The following is a 17,502-nucleotide window of genomic DNA, read 5'->3' on the forward strand; positions in this document are numbered from 1 at the left end:
TATTTTGTCGGCGAATTGGTAATCTCAAAAGAAAAAAGTTGAAATTTATTTGAGTGATTTTGCTATAATGGATAGTTTAATTATATTTCCAAACTTGAAATTGAACCCCGAAAATGTTATGCAAATAAATTTGTGAAAGCTAATATATAATAATAAAAAAAAGCGTTGTAATTGGCATCAAATTATGCTGCAAGTTCAATTTGATAATGATTCTAAAATTGGAAATTCAGGAATAGGATAATTGTAGCTGAAAATTCGTTATTATGTATTGCACATCATTGTGCTATATTGTTGTTGATTGGGCGTTCTTCATATGAATGTATTACTAAAATTGAGCTTCCTAGTGATAATTCTAAGGAATGTAGTAATTATCATTATATATTACTTAGACTACACATCTGAATATAGGATCATGAGACACATATGAAATCAATTTAAATTTCAGTAGCTAATAATACCAAAAGTATTAGAAACTTTATGTCATGATTTTAATCATACAATGTCAAGGTTTTGGACAGAATGAGTATGTTTGGCAATCCTATCTTTAACACTAGAGGGGAGATAGTTGGGATGATAATGGGTGGATTTGTACATTTGGACCATATATTAACTTTTACAATTTTCAAATTGTTGTGCATGTCACTTTACTTAAAAAGTTTATGTTAGAAGGCTAGAAACAGGTTTGTTTATTTTAACTAGTATTATTTATGAACAGATATCTTTTACATCTTTCTATATTGACTGTTATCGTTTTCATGCTTACAGTGTTTCAAAGAAAAAGAATCGTTGGATACACTTATATTACACAAGACTAGATACAAGGTTTGTTTATTATTTATTATGAATGACTACAATTATATTAAAAATTGAAAGGTGATTGTAATTCATTAAACTTAGCTAAAAATATAAGATTGCTTGGTAAGGGGAGAATCTAAGGTCAAAGTTACCACACTTAGTTTTTTTAAAAAAATTTGTTAAAATATTAAATAGATGATTGATTTAGTATGATAGATAATATAAAAATTACAATTAATATAATAAGTTTTGTGTAAATCATTTCCTTGATTTATATTTCTAATTTACAGAACATGCAAATCATAAATGCCCAACTTGCGAAGTAGATACAAAAATTTCCGCTTGCCTAAAGCCTTGGTAAAAATATCGGCTAGTTGCTCATTCTTCGAAACATGACTAGGAGATATAATCCTCTCGTGAATAGCATCCCAAAAATAATGACAATCTATCTCAATATGTTTAGTATGATCATGAAACACAGGATTTTGAGCAATGTGGAAAGCCAACTTACTATCGCAGAATAAGTCCATTGCGTGTGGGTGTGCCACTCCCAAACTGCGAAGTAATGCTTTCAACCATTTCAACTCTGAAGTTGTGTCAGACATAGATCTATACTCAGCCTCTGCGGAAGATTTGGATACGGTATGTTGTTTCTTTGTTTTCCAAGACACATGAGAACAACCAAGAAACATGAGCCAGCCGGTGAGAGAACGCTTAGTTAACGGACAACTGGCCCAATCTGAATCACACCATCCGAATAAGAAAAGAGAATTGCTAGCCCGAAGTAGGATGCCTTGATGACCCGGACACCCTTTCAAGTAACGCACAACTCGAATTGCCGCATCCTAGCGGTCTTGCTATGGGACTTGCATAAATAGTGCAAAGATGTGTATAGTGTAAGCCAAATCGGGGCGAGTGAAAGACAAGTAAATTAGACGACCTACAAGCGCCTGTACCATTTAGGATCAACAATAACCTCGTCCTTGGCAAGATTTAGGGTATAAATTGGCTCAATAGGAAAGCTCGAAGGCTTCATGGCCAAAAGGGCCACCTCTGCAATGATGTCAAGTGTGTACTTACGTTGACATTTATAGATACCCTCGGGGATTCAGACCACCTCAACCCTTAGAAAGTATTTCAAAAACCCCAAATCCTTCATATGAAAGTATTCACTCAATTATCGTTTAAAAGATATTATTACGGAAGAATCATTACCAGAGATAATCAGATCATCGACGTACACAAGCACATTAAGCTGAATGTTTCTATGAGTCAGAGTAAAAAGGGAGTAATCCGGATAAGACTAAAGGAAATCATATTTATTCAAGGAAGCAGCTAACTTAGCAAACCAGCATCTCGGGGCTTATTTAAGACCATACAACAACTTGATGCAATTCCTAATTCTTAGTCGCGGCAACAACCAGAAAAGCACGAACTGTAACCATTTTAGCCACTGGAGCAAATGTCTCATTGTAGTCTATGCCGTCAACCCCTCAATAGAACCGTCAAAATGATATTTGATTTTATACACCCATCTACAACCAAGAGCGCGTTTGCCAAGTGGTAATGGCTCCATTTCCCATGTCTTGTTTGCCTTAAGGGCACTTATCTTCTTTTGCATTGCCTCACGCCAATCGGCTTCCTTCATAGACTCATTAAAAGAACGGGTGTAGGCGTCGTTCGAAGCGTGCCTACGTTAAGCATGTGTGAATATGCTTGACACTCATAGGAAGTGGGAGTTGACATATGATTAGGGACACGATTAGGGACAAGGAAAGTAGGGAGCTGCCAACAAATTTTTTTAAGGAACTTGTAAACCGCCCACGGATCATAAAAGACAACCACGATTAAGGGACAATGAAAGGCAACAACGATTGACCCGTGAAGGTTACACCCCATTCATAATCCATGAGATTACTAACTTCATATGGTTCGGAACCACGAAAGGAGGATCGGGGATGATGGTACGAAGTGAGTCATTCTTATAGTGAAAAATGATTCATGTGATCTCAAAGCCATGCAAACAAAGATTCAATTCGCTCCAACTGTTATTATGATAAATTGGTTAAATATTAAGGCAACACATAACTCTAAAATTTTTGATCACTTGATTAAACGACAAGATTAAAAAGGAACCTAAACCGGTCGTCCAAATTATCTTATAAGGCGTGATTTTCAATTACATATTCTCTTTAAACACGCAATACAGTGATCATAAAAAATATAATAGAATAAACATTAATATTGGAAGAAATTTAACAATAATAACGTTAGTCAAATCAAATAATAACAATAACCCTAATCATGATACCAGAAATAATAATAATAATAAGAGTAATTAAGTGAATTAATTACTCACTTTCCGCGTTTCCTTGAATTGCTACATCATGAATAAATTGATAGTAACTTCAATAAAAATATAAATCAAATTGAAACAATTAAATTAAATAAAAAGTAGAGTTGATTTGGTCCAAACCCTCAGTTAATTATACCTTTCACGCCTTGGTTTAAGTATAGAACTTTGGGTATTGTATGGACTCGTTGGAGTGCTTAAGTAAGGAATGATGTGATTAGGAATAAGGAATGATGTGATTAGGAATATAGGTTTAAGGCTTGGAGTATGAGAGAGAGATAAGAGAATGATTTTTGGTGTAGAAGAGAGGAAGAGAGAATGATTCGGTGATCAAGCTTGTTGATCATTGGAAAAGGGGTGATATGACCTCTATTTATAAATAAAAAAGAAGGGTCGAAGAATTAAGATAAAATCCGAATTCGAATCGGAATAAATCTCTTGCGATAGGAAGCAGTTTTTGCGGTTTTTGTTGTTATCATATCTTTTGATCCAGAAATTGGAATAAGATAATTAATACGTCTTTGAAAAGCTCTTGAACTCTACTTTCTAACACAATTTGAATAAGATTAAAAATAATTTATAGAAAAAAATATATAAGATTAAAATAATTTATAGAATAAAATATATAGCCGAAATAGTGGGACGGTGTCAGTTTTGGATAGAGTTTCGTATTTTAATCATATCTTTTCCGTTATAGCTCGGAATTAATATTATAATATATCATTGGAAAGATAATTTCAAGGGATATCCAACCATTTAAGATTTGGATAAAAACTATGAGGCAAGAAAATCATATCTGACTATCTTTGAACGTCTTTCATTTCGAATAGAATTAGGACTTTCAAAAAGAGGAGTTTTATTTAATTTCAAAATTATTAATCTTATCTTTTCAGAAGGGATAATTAAGATCTTTTATAAACTTATAGAAGCTTCTAATTAATCCTAATTGGTTTAGGAATGAGATTAAATCTTTTGGACCCTACACATGATCATTGGGTCGTAGGTAAGGTGGACTTAGGTTCGGTTTGGGCCCAGTTTAGTATTTTGACCATAACTTATTCGTTATAACTCAGATTTGGGCTTATAAAATATCGTTGGAAATATCTTTTCAAACCCTATCCAAATATTCAATCATTAGACCCAGATTATGGAACAAAACAAGCTGTTCTAAACGTTTTTATAAAAAGGACATGAAATGAATTATTTTAAAGGAAACAAAATAAATTATTTTGGGTTTAAAGGCATGAAAAGAGGAAAATAATTTATGGTTTGGGGAAATGGGCTAGGAATTGGGTTGGTTTATGAAATGTATTGGGATTGAATATGGATTTAAGCACTCCAAGATTAAATACTCAACCCGACCAATAATGGCGGTGAAAGGTTGTTCATCATAGGGTTTGGTTTTGGGGAAACATTTTTAGGTGTCTACAACGGGGCTCATGGCAGTCAAGAATAGCTGCAAGAAAATTACGGTGTCACATAGAAAAATTACTACAACCCACAAAATGTGCAATAGGATAGGGAGTACCTAAAGGGCTAGAAGGAGGCAACGAACTCGAGGATGTACTCATAGTGTGTACAGTAGGAGTTACGAAGTTTTTCAGCAAAACCGACGGACGCTTAGTACGTAAACCGGGACCCCACTAAACTATGGAATCACCATTAGCAAGTGATTAATCTGGATGAGGTCGAGGCTGTTGAGATGCCACGGGCAGTTATTTTGTTGTAGCTTGATATGACTCGGGTGACTCGGGCTGAGGGAAAGCAGCTTGTGCGGGGGCAGTAGAGACCACGGTCTGCTCGTGACCTTCTGCTATAGCCGTGGCAGCAGGGTCCGTGACTTGTTCGTGGCCTGCTGATGTGGTTGTGGCAGGGTATTCCATGGGCCGGCTGTGGCTCCCAACTCCCTGCCGCAGCCCAGTCGTGGCAGGAACATCATCATGAAGGGGGGCTTGCAATACCTCCTCCACGTCATCCAAAAAGCCCACATCAACCTCATAAAGACCTTCAAGATTCGGATTTGGAACACTTAACGAGCCATCAACCTCATTCGCTAAAGGGAATTCATTTTCATGAAATTTAATATCACGAGAGACAAATATATCACCTGTATCAAGATCATACAACTTCCACCCTTTCTTTCCATTACGATGACCTACAAAACACATTTCCTACTCCTTAGTGCAAATTTGTTCATTTTTTATTTTTGATTATAAGCAAAACAAAGTGAGCCAAAAACTCTCAAATGATCAAAGCTAGGTTCCGTACCACAGAGAACCTCATACGGAGTTTTATTGTCAAGCAAAATAGAAGGAGTCTGATAAATTAAATAAACGACCCCTAAAATGCTCTCTCCCCAAAAAGAAATCGGTAAGTTACCCTCAAACATCAAGGCATGACCGACATTGAGTATGTGTTGGTGTTTTCGCTCAACCCTACCATTTTGTTGGGGTGTCCCAATGCAAGAAGTTTGAAAAATAGTGTCATTCTCATCAAAATATTCAAACATGCATTTAAACTCCCTTCCATTATCACTTCGAAAATTTTTGACAGTTTTATCAAATTGATGCTCAAACATAGATAAAATGAAAGAAAAGCTTTATAAACTTTAGTTTTCGAATGGAATAAGTTTACCCAAACGGCACGAAAAAAATCACCATTATTGTCAGAAAATAATGTGCACCACTAGAGGACAATATGTTATGCCGACCCCATAATTCACAATGTATTAACTCAAAAATTCTACTAGCTTTGCTATCACTAACAAGAAAATTATCACGAGTTTTCTTTGCTTGCGAACACACACCACAAGCTTTATTTAATTTCTTTCTAGCAATACTACTACTTTGTTTAACCGGAGGAAATAACTTGAGAACTCTATCTGATGGATGCCCCAATCGATGATGTCAAAGCTCGAAAGTAGAGACCTCAGGACTAGTTACCGCACACGCTGTAGGAATCCCTTTGAAATAAATAGAGTCCATCCTTACGTTCACCGGCTCTAATCAGGTTCCCTGAACGTTCGTCTTGTATTGCACATAAAGAATTAGTGAATTGTAAAACACAATTAGAATTATTGGTCATCAATTGCGACACCAAAATTAAATTGTAGTGTAAAGATGGAACATATAGCACATGCTCAAGAATTAAATCTTTAAAAAGCAACACACGACCCTCCTTGATAGCAACCACTTGTTGCTCATCCGGCAGCCAACGGGACACGGTAAAATATTCTGAATTTTAGTCAAGCACAAGGCATTCCCAGTAACATGATGCGAGGCGCCGGTGTCTATGATCCCTGAAATAGCCGAGTTCTCACCTGTCATTTGATCAAGGTCTTAGTTGTTAATCATAGTCAAAAGAGCTTGTTATTTCTTGGGTTTTAGAGAGTCCAAGAAGGACCCACTACTAGTACCCCCATCGGCAGGTGGGATGGTAGGAGTAGTAATAGAGTTGGCACGTGCTCGAGAAGAAGCAGGGGCAGCGGCAGAGTGAGAAGCATGGTCTTTAGAGCGAAGACCCTTCAAATCGTCAAACCATGGTGTGGAACACCATAAAGAGTAAAGAAGGTACTAACATCGTGAACCCGTCTCTTTGTAATGTTGTAGGGAATATTTCAAGCATTACCCCAAACTTGAACCCCACTGTGATCATACACTTCAACATGGTGGCGTCCAAAGGGAAGGAAGCTAGAGAAAAGAGTCGCCAACAAGTTTTAGGAACTTGTAAACCGTTCACAGGGTGAAGGTTACACCACTTAACGATCCAAGAGATCGTCAACTCCAATAGGTCTTGGACCAAGACTGCAAGTTCGGGGATGAAGGTACAAATCCAACCTAAAAGAGATTGAACCTGCCCTAACAATAGACCTCTACTTTATTCTCCTCGTATTCCTGTGCACTTTCAAACTAACATGCAATCAATAGGTTAACCCTAAACCTGTTTAATCTAGGTTGGTTGAATATTAATGCACAAATAAATCTATTATTGGCTATCACTTGAAATATAATCAAATTAACCCTAAACAAGGTTATTAATTATCTTATTAAGCGTAATTACAAGTACCAATTCCCTTTAAACATGCATAAAAGGCGTGATCAAGCAATAACAATAAATATCAAGCAACATAATAATAATAATGATAATAATAATTATAACAATTAAAATAATCATGATTAAAAATCATGATTATTTTAATTGCGTTTCTCCGTCCCTATCGATACTTTGACTTTTGTTTTTGAAACTTGCGTTTCTCCAAACTCAGTCAAAGTGGGGGCTTCTGTAGACACCCATTTGTGTCTCCCCAAAACCAAACCCAGTAATGAGTACCTTTTACATCGAATCATAATCGAATGAAGTGAAAGTGTGGAAAGTCTAGTGTTGCGATTAGTTTTTAATTCTTTTCTTTCTCTTTGTTTTTGAAACCCTATTTATGAAAAACGTGCATTCTGGTTTAGTTTGGTCCATGACAAGGGTCCAATAATAGTGTAGTTGGATTGGGTTTGAAAAGAGCTTTCCAACGATGTATTATAAGCCCAATTCCGATGAATAATGAGGAAGTTATGGCCAAATTACTAAACTGGGCCCGGTTTGATTTTTATATGCGATCCAATGATCTAGAGGAGGGCCTATTATGATTTATATTCCTAATGAAATTAGGATTGATTATAGTTTTCTAGAATCTTCTATAAGGTTCTTTTGAATCTTAATGTGATTATGATAAATTAACTTTTAAGAGTTTTAATTAGAATAAAAGAAGTGTTTTTAAGGAAATTACAGTTTTACCCCCTCGTACGCTTAAATTTTATCAACAAAAGAAAACGCGTGGAAAAATTGATTGCAGCGCCGCATTACAGGACTGTCGCCTGGCGTCGTGGCGACAGGTGCGTGTTTGGCGACAGGTGCGTGTTTGGCGATAGCGTCGTGTTTTATTCTTTTCGAAACTCTGATTCTTTTTTTTATCATATCCGGCTGATTTTCTTTATAAATAGCGTCCTTAGACCTCCGTTTTTTAAATCATCAATTCTTCTCACCAATTCTCACCAACTCTCATCAAGAATTTCTTAATTCTCTCTCTCTCTTTTTTCTAACCAGCCTTCTCTCAAATAAAATTCCGCATTCACAAGATCTAGACACACCTAGGCAAGTTCAAAGTTGCCTTCGCCCTAGACGTGAAAGGTTTAATTTCTGAGGGTTTGGTCCCAAATCTCTATTTCAATTATTTAATTTAATTGTTTGTTTTTATATTTTCCTTGAAGTTACTAACGTGTGTATTTTGTTATTAGAAAGAGGTACGAGGCATCCAAGTAAGTGCTTTAATTGATTTATTGATATTATGATATAGAAATCATGTTTAGGTTGTTGTTTTGATTCCTAGTATCATGTTAGGATGCTTTCCTTGTATCATGTCTAGGGTAAAATTATAATATCAAATATGCTTATTATGATCTATGTGATGCTTCCTATTTTCTTTCCTAATATTCATGTTAGTATCATGTTAGGGCTATATATTTGATCTTTAATGTTTAGTGACATGCTAGGGTTTGTTATTAATCTTGTTGGTTATTAGTATCATGCCTAGGATCTTGCTATTAATATTATGCTTTAACATGATTATTTTAATTATGATTATTATTATGTTGCTTGATTTTTATTTATTTTATTGCTTGATCACACCTTTTATGCATGTTTAAAGGGAATTAGTACTTGTAATCACGCTTAATAAGATAATTAATAATCTTATTTAGGGTTAATTTGATTATAATTCAAGTGATCGCCAATAATAGTTTTATTTGTGCATTAGTATTCAACCAACATAGATTAAACAGGTTTAGGGTTAATCCTATTGATTGCATGTTAGTCAGGAAGCGCACATGAATACGATCAGAATAAAGTAGAGGCCTATTATTAGGGCAGGTTCAATCTCTTTTAGGTTGGATTTATCTATGTCAATCTATTTCTCTATGTGTAAAATTCACTTGTTAATTATCAACCACTCTAAAAATTAAGAGTTTTTTTTTTTTTTTTTTGCTTAATTCATGATCATACCTATCATATAATCATATCAAAACCAAAAAAAAAAAAAAAAAAAAAAGATCTATAGACAAACTAGTACAAAACAATTAGACAAAAGTAATTTTTTTATTTTTTGTAAAATAAAGTTGAATTTATACAACAAAATTTTACACAATTGAACACAAGTAAAATATTGAAGAAATTGAAGAAAAAAAATCACTAGACAATATTGTTGTAGAAAATTTGGGGGAAACCAAAAAAGGAAAGATTAAGATGAAAAATCTAATATTGTTGGAGTTATAAAGCTTAATTATAAAGTTTTAAATTAAGGAGTCAAAGAGGTTCCCACAAACAAAAAAGGAAAAAAAAAAACAAAAACAAAAACATATGTTGAATAGGATTGAACCTCAAACCAATAAACCATGAGAAATAATCTTAAACCCACTAACCACTAAGCCAAAAGAATTTAAGCAACAATTAAATGATCTATTTAATAAATATCCTAAAACTACGCAGGGGGTCAATTAATAATTTATTGGTCGTGGAATTGGGCTATAGGGGTACGGCCCTTTCCAGCCTCCCCTGTAACTATGCCCCTTGCTAAAATAATGACGATTCGGCCTAGTGCTTGGCCTTGGAGGGTAGCATATAGCACAATACTGAGGGTTGGGTTTTGGTACATAGGTGGTGGGGGTGGGGTTTCGTGATCAAGGTGGGATTGGGTTATGCCGTGGTGGTGTGGTGGTCGTGATGAGGTGGTTGTTATGGTGGGTTTCCATGGAAAGGGTGGGGAGGTGAGAGAAGAGATTGAAGGGGAAAAAAGTTTTAAATTTATTAAACTAGGTGTAAGTAAAGGGATCAGCTTAAAAATATTGGTGATAAAGATGGGATAATTTCTTGCTTTCTCACAGGTGAGATTGGTTTAATCAAACTACTTAAAAGGCCCTTCGACCCTTTTTTACGTTCCTATTTCTAAAATTACACGGGAATTAAGGAACTTGGAATAAAACAAAAAACAATAAAATAAAGTACAATGAAAATTACAAGACATTAATTGATGTCTTTGAATAAAACAAAGATAGAATAATATTTAATGATGCACATGTCATCAATTCTTTGAAAAGATAAAGGACCAATAACATTTTTGGTGAAAAATAAAAGGGCTAATCATATTCATCAAAATTGATGCACATGGATTATGAATTTTTTAAAGGCTGAATGAAAATTTGAGACTCTCACCACTTTTAATTCAATGGACCTGACTATATAAACACATGAAGCCAAAAAATATTCCACCATAATCTCTGTTCATAATTTAAATTTTCAGCAAGTTAACAAAAAAAAATCTGAGAAGATAGGAGACTTTTTTCGCATCATTGCCTAATTGAGTTATGCCTTCGGAAATCGATTTGAACATTCCACCAGACGATCATGGACTAGCGAAGCTGACATCGATGGAGGTAATAGGAGACTTTTTATCGACTTGAACACGGAGCCAGTTGAAGTAGAGTCTGATTCACAACATGAAGAACATGTTAATTACATGCAACAACAAGTCTATATATATATGAATGGGAAGCAAGAAGAAGCTCCACAAAGGCAACGTAAAAAGGCCAATAGGCTCAGCACTGAAGGGAGATTTAATGTCCTCATGTTTCTCATGAAATATGCTGGAGGGGACAAACCACACAGAGGAGCCATTAAAGTAGCATCAGAAAAGTTCAATATATGCACAAGGTCTGTGAGTCAAATATGGCATGATGCAAAAAAAAAAAAATGGCTGAAATTGAAGGTTACAATCCAGTTCCAAAATACCATTTGGTAGGAAGGAAAAGGATCCAAATCCAAGAAGAAGACATAACAAAGCTGAGCATTGGTGAGAGGTCATGTATCAGAGACTTGGCTCACATGCTTAATGTCTCTAAAACCACAGTGTGTTTAGGATGATCCAAATAGGGGACTTGAAGGCACACACTAATGCCTTAAAGCAAAAAATGACAGAAGCTAACAAATTGGCAAGATTGAAGTGGGTCCTAGAGTTGTTGATGGGATCAACAGCTTGGACAAAGAACAAATACTTTCCAATATACGACTTTGTTCATATAGCTGAGAAATGGTTCAACTTATCAAGAAAAAGTCAGAGGTATTACTTGTCAAAGTCAGAAAAGGGCAAACATAGGGCTGCAAAGTCAAGCATAAGAATACCTAAGGCTATGCTCATGGCAGCCACTTCAAGGCCAAGTTTTGATGAAAATGGGGATTGTTATTTTTATGGAAGACATGGCATCTTCCTATTTACAAAGCAAGAACCAGCCAAGCGATTCAAAAAATAGGGAGAAGGGGACTATGGTCACTAAAATCATTGAATCAAACACAAAAGAAACAACAAGAAGGATGCTTATTGATCTGATTGTACCCGCCAATGTTATTAAAATCGCGATTTGAATCGTGGAATCGTACGATTCTACGATTTAAATTTACTAAACGACTTAACTCGGTGATAAAATTGCTATCCTAAAAAATCGGCCATAGAATCGTTAGAATCGTGTAGAATTGGTAGAATCGCGAATTTTCTACAATTCCAACGATTCTGACTTAAGCGTTGAATTGGACTCTTAAATGAGTTTTACACCATATTGGTCCAGCCCATATGAGATGCTAATCGGTTCTTTGTTTTCCTTTTTCTTTTTTTACAACTTTCTAGATTCTTTCACTCTAATTCTTCTCTCTCCAACTTTACTCTTTTTTCCTCCTTTACTCTTTCCACTTTCGTTGTTTATGTTTCTTTTTCTCAATTGAATTTTCATCCATTGTTGCTGGCTTGCTGCTTAAATTCAAGGCTCGATTTGCTCATAAGTTCATTAAAGTGCTGCCTCCTTGATTATCAGTTTTTTTTTTTCGTTTAACTTCAGTATTTCATTTAAGTGTATGTATTTTATTTTCGTTCGACTTTAGTTGCTTGGCCATAGCTTCAGACCTTTAGTAGTTCGGTAATTTAGTATCTCCATAATTATTGGGACGATAAGTAGAAGATTGATTTTTTTTTTCGGGTTGATAATTGATTTCTTTTAACTTGCCCTAACTGTTAAAATTAAAAATTTGAGACAAGTAAGTTTAATTTAATTAGGCTGATGGTCGATTATTTTTACTGGAATTTCTGACACCTAATTTTATTTTTTCTTTTGGTTTTAATTTAATTTCATGAATTTGTAATTTTATACCCTTAATTTTAATGTGATATTCTCTTCAATAATAGGCATGTCAAGCTCTGGCTCGACCTTTGCAAAGAAGAGAAAAAATGCTACTGGTAGTAGATCAGACCCTGGATGGGAGCATGGTTTTCAGGTTGATAATGATACTAAAAAGGTATGGTGCAAATATTGTTCAGTAGTGCGTTCTGATGGTATATTTAGACATAAGCATCACCTTGCTGGAACTGGTTGTAATGTGGAAGCTTGCTTGCAAGTCCCTGATGATGTAAAACAAAAATTTAAGGCAATATTACAATCTAATGTTGAGCAGTCCAGTAGAAAAAGAAAAAATTGAATGATATTGGTGAGGAAGAAGAGTGTATTGGATATCAGTTAGGTCATAATCAATGGGGTAAAATGGATTCTTTTGTTTATAGAAAACCAGGACAACAAAAAACACTTAACCAAAAATTTAAGAAGGAAGAAAGAGAAGAGGTTTGTCAACAAATAGCTCGTTTTTTCTACACTAGTGTCATTCCCTTTAATATAATGTTGTAAATAATCCTGAATTTCCAATCATGGTTGAAAAAACGGCTAAGTATGGGATTGGACTTAAACCTCCAAGCTTCCATGAAATTAGAGTTAAATTTTTAAACAAAGAAGTGACGAATGTTATTAATATGCTTGAGGAGTTTAAGGAACAATGGAAACAAAACAGGTTGCACAATTATGTCGGATGGGTGGAGTGATAGAAAAAGACGATCTATTTGTAACTTTTTGGTTAATAACCCTAAAGGTTCTGTTTTTCTTTCCTCTATCGATACATTAGACATCTCTAAGACAGCAGATGTTAGATGCTGTTGTAGAACAGGCTGGTGAAGAGAATGTGGTGCAAGTAGTCACCGACAATGCTGCGAATTATAAAGCTGTTGGTGAAAAATTGATGGAGAAAAGAAGTCAGTTATTTTGGTCAACATGTGCTGCCCATTGTATTGACTTAATGTCAGAGGATTTAGATAAAAAAAATAAATAAAGGTTCATAGTGTGACTATTGCAAAGGCTAGGAAGATAACAACATATATATACTCTAGAACCTTAGTCCTCACATTGATGAAAGAGTTTACAAAAGGCAGAGAGCTTATTAGGCCTGGTTTCACTAGATTTGCAACTTCATACCTGACTTTGAGGTGTTTAAATGAACATAAAGGACCATTGTTGGCTTTGTTTGCATCTAATAAGTGGAGATCGAGTAAGTTTGCTACATCAGACGAAGGGAAAAAAATACAAAGAATTGTTTTGGATACTCGAGGGTTTTGGCAAAGCGTTGTAACATGTTTAAAGGGTGCCCTGCCACTTGTGAAAGTTTTACGTATGATTGACATTGCTTAATGGGATTCATCTATGAAGCAATGACACAAGCAAAAAATGTCTTTCGGTAGCAATTATTTCGTAGCTATTGTACATTCGCTACAATATGCTAGTATGTTTGTGAAATAATTAAGGAAGTCGTTTCATTTTATAATCGCCATGGTTTTCCCATATAAAATCGATACGGAAAACATTATGTTACATATATCCACACTATTTTTACCCATTTATATAATTTTTAGAAATCGTATCATTTACAATCGCCACTAAATCTTAAAAATCGATATGAAAAGCCTTTTCAACACTAGATATATAAATATTGTTTGACAAAGAATACATAAAATATGTCATAGCTTATTGGTGAAACATTTAATACAAGACTTTGAGGTTGCATGTTTGAATCTTGTAAAGATCACACATTTTTTTTTTTGAAGAAAATGAGTTAAACATTTATAGCGATTGTAATCGCTACAATAATCACCACGATTGGATGCAAATGTTCGTATCGATTATTGAGGTCAACCCCAACGATATTGAATATTGTATCGAATGACCATTCGTTGGTAAAGTTTTTTGTTGCAATTACAATCGATAGTAAAGGTTAAAATAATCACTACGAAAAGGTTATTTTCTTGTAGTGCAAAAAAAGCTCCAGGTTGTAATTTGTCAATCATTTTATATTTTAATTCATGAAACTTAATATTTTTCTAACTTACTTATTATATTCAGCTGATTGGTGGGAGTCGTATGGAGATGAATGTCTGGAGCTACAAAGGTTTGCAATAAGAATTTTTAGTTTAACTTGCAGTTCTTCTGGTTGTGAGCGTAATTGGAGTGCATTTGAGATAGTAAAAAGCTCCACAATCTAATGATACATTCATGAATCATATAAATGGGTTTATGTTCTGATTTTTAAATTGATATTTGATAATAACAGGTTCATACAAAGAAGAGAAATCGGTTGCATCAACAAAGAATGAATGATCTTGTTTTTGTGATGTACAATTTGAAGTTAAAGCGTAGACAATAGAAACGAGCAAGCAAGTTTGTGATACAACAACCTATAATTTTGGATGAATTGCAATCTGATGATGAATAGATTACTGAAATAGAGGAACCCGTTCTTCCGACGGGTGGAGAATGGTTTGATGAACTCGATCGAGCGGCTAGAAGATTCACTAGACAAGCAATACGAGATGAGAATGAAAGCTTGTACAGAGAAGTACAAGGTATGTATCTTTAGTGTTTTTTTTCTTCATTCTAATTTCTAAAACTCCTAGTCTCCTAATATATTACACTTCTTGTTTTTATCTTTTCCTTTTTTTCACATAGATAATGTGGTTGAAGTCCAAACATTAAGTGATGATGATGATCCTGCTGAAGGAAATGAGGCTGCTGCAACTTTTATTGGCTCTAATGAAATTGATTTGGATGATTTTGGAGTTGTTGATGATACCGATGTTAGAGGGACTACCACAGGAATTGATATAGGAAGTGATGATGTAGATGGCGGTAGTTTTGGCTTTGATGATTATTAATTAATTTCAATTTATTTTCTAAGAATGATTTGTAATTACTACTAATTAGTGCTTTGCACTATTCTAAACATCATTATCATTATAAAATTTAGCTTTAGATAGATAAGTTTGACAATATTGTCATTTTCTTAGGTTATATGTAAAAAAAAATGTATTTAATATCATGATTTACATAAAAAATGAGTAAATAAGTGAAACAGTTGGGTATACTTTCTTATTTTTGCAAAATTGTAGAGCGGTCGATTCTACGATTTGATTCTACCCCCCTCTTCCGATTCAAAGTAGAATCCCGATTCTAATAACGTTGGTACCAGCTATAAAGGAAAATTGGCCAAATGAAGGGAAGCCAAAGGTTATTTACATTCAACAAGATAATTGCAAAACACACATAACTCAGGATGATCTTGAGTGGCAACAAGTCTACAAACAAGATGATTTCACATTCATTTTGGTACAACAACCACCAAACAGCCCTAATCTTAACATATTAGATTTGGGATTTTTCAGAAGCATACAATCATTGCAACAACAAAAAAATGTCAAAAGACATTGATAAGCTACTCAAGGCAGTTAATGATGCATATCATGAGATAGAGCCACAAACACTCTATTTTGTGTGGTGTACTTTGCAAACTGTCATGAATGAAATACTAAAGGTTGGAGGTGGCAATGACTTCATCGTGCCTCACATTAATAAAGAGAAACTTTTAAGGCAAAGCAAACTAAAGGAAAGAATGGATGCGCCTACATGGGATGTTTTGAAGGCATGAGAGGCAATTTAAGGGGATGTGGGTGATCCAACATTTGAAGAACAAGATGAAGAACCAGAAAACATAACAGAAGCATAGCACCAACTACCACCAGAAACAGTTGCAGGTATTTAGGAGGAATATAACACAAAGATTCATGAAGAGGAAGCAGAGAACATGGAATTCAGAGGGTTCGACTATAGTGAGTACAATGAAGAACTACATCATTGGGCATCATTACTTAACAATGAAAATTTTCTAAAGTCACAAGGCTTGTCAAAATATGGAACTCCATTCTGCAGCAATGACCATGAGGTTGGCTCATCAAAGAAAAGTAATATGATGTTATGTACATAGTGGTAGCAAGTTTTTGGGGACTTTACTACATGTGGGCTATGTGATGCTATGTAAGTAGTGGTAGCAAGTTTTTGTAAGTGTTTTAATGACTCAATGAAATGAAAAGTTTTTTCATCATATAATCAAATGTTTTTTTAAGGCCAAGTATAAACATATTCTTATCAACTCAGAAGTCCCCATCAATCACTGATTATTCACACAAACGTTGCTCACAATTAGCTGCCTAAAAGTCTCAACACCCATTGGTAAAGGTGGAATCAGATGGAAAATAATCATGACATGTTGTTGCATAGATAATCTCATTTTTTGGAGTCTCATAATTGATTGAAAGAAGAAAAAAAACATATGTGTAGGAACATTTCAAGCATTCCACACTTGAGCCCCACTGTGATCATACATTTAAGCATGATGGCATCCAAAGGGAAAGAATCTAGAGCAAAAGAGTCGCCAACAAGTTTTAGGAACTTGCAAACCATTCACAGGGTGAAGGTTACACCCCTTCACGATCCATGAGATCGCTAACTCCATAGTGGTCTGGAACCATGACTGGATATTTGGGGATGAAGGTACAAATCCAACCTAAAAGAGATTGAACCTGCCCTAATAATAGGCCTCTACTTTATTCTTCTCATATCCATGTGCGCTTTCTGACTAACATACAATCAATATATTAATCCTAAACCTGTTTAATCTATGTTGGTTGAATATTAATGCACAAACAAATCTATTATTGGCGATCACTTGAATTATAATCATATTAGCCTAAACAAGATTATTAATTATCTTATTAAGCGTGATTATGAGTACAAATTCCCTTTAAACCTGCAAGAGAGGGCGTGATCAAGCAATAATATAATATCAAGAAACATAATATTATATTGACACAACAAATCATCATCATAATATTAATCTCAATCTCAATAAAGCATAATAATATTGGGAAGATCCTAGGCATAATACTAACAAGATTAATGACAAATCCTAGCATGTCACTAAACATTAAAGATCAAAACTTTAACCCTAACATGATACTAGCATGATAGAAGAAGACAGGAAGCAACCTAAAAATGATACTAGAAAGCAATAAAAGCATCCTAACATGATACTAGGAATTAAAATAATATAAACATGCTTTC

At 34.6% G+C, this 17,502-nt stretch overlaps 2 long non-coding RNA genes across 2 annotated transcripts; both read left to right on the forward strand.

The window, feature by feature from the left end:
* Positions 1-11,745: 11,745 nt before the first annotated feature.
* Positions 11,746-12,682, forward strand: LOC110696791. Its single transcript, XR_002506392.1, has 2 exons — positions 11,746-12,089; positions 12,420-12,682. It is a non-coding gene; the product is annotated as an uncharacterized LOC110696791 (long non-coding RNA).
* A 1,684-nt stretch (positions 12,683-14,366) lies between these two features.
* LOC110696792 lies at positions 14,367-15,460 on the forward strand. The gene is made up of 3 exons (XR_002506393.1): positions 14,367-14,497; positions 14,660-14,951; positions 15,055-15,460. It is a non-coding gene; the product is annotated as an uncharacterized LOC110696792 (long non-coding RNA).
* Positions 15,461-17,502: the final 2,042 nt, after the last annotated feature.

The sequence above is a fragment of the Chenopodium quinoa genome, unplaced genomic scaffold (assembly GCF_001683475.1).
Source record: "Chenopodium quinoa cultivar QQ74 unplaced genomic scaffold, ASM168347v1, whole genome shotgun sequence".
NCBI lineage: Eukaryota > Viridiplantae > Streptophyta > Magnoliopsida > Caryophyllales > Amaranthaceae > Chenopodium > Chenopodium quinoa.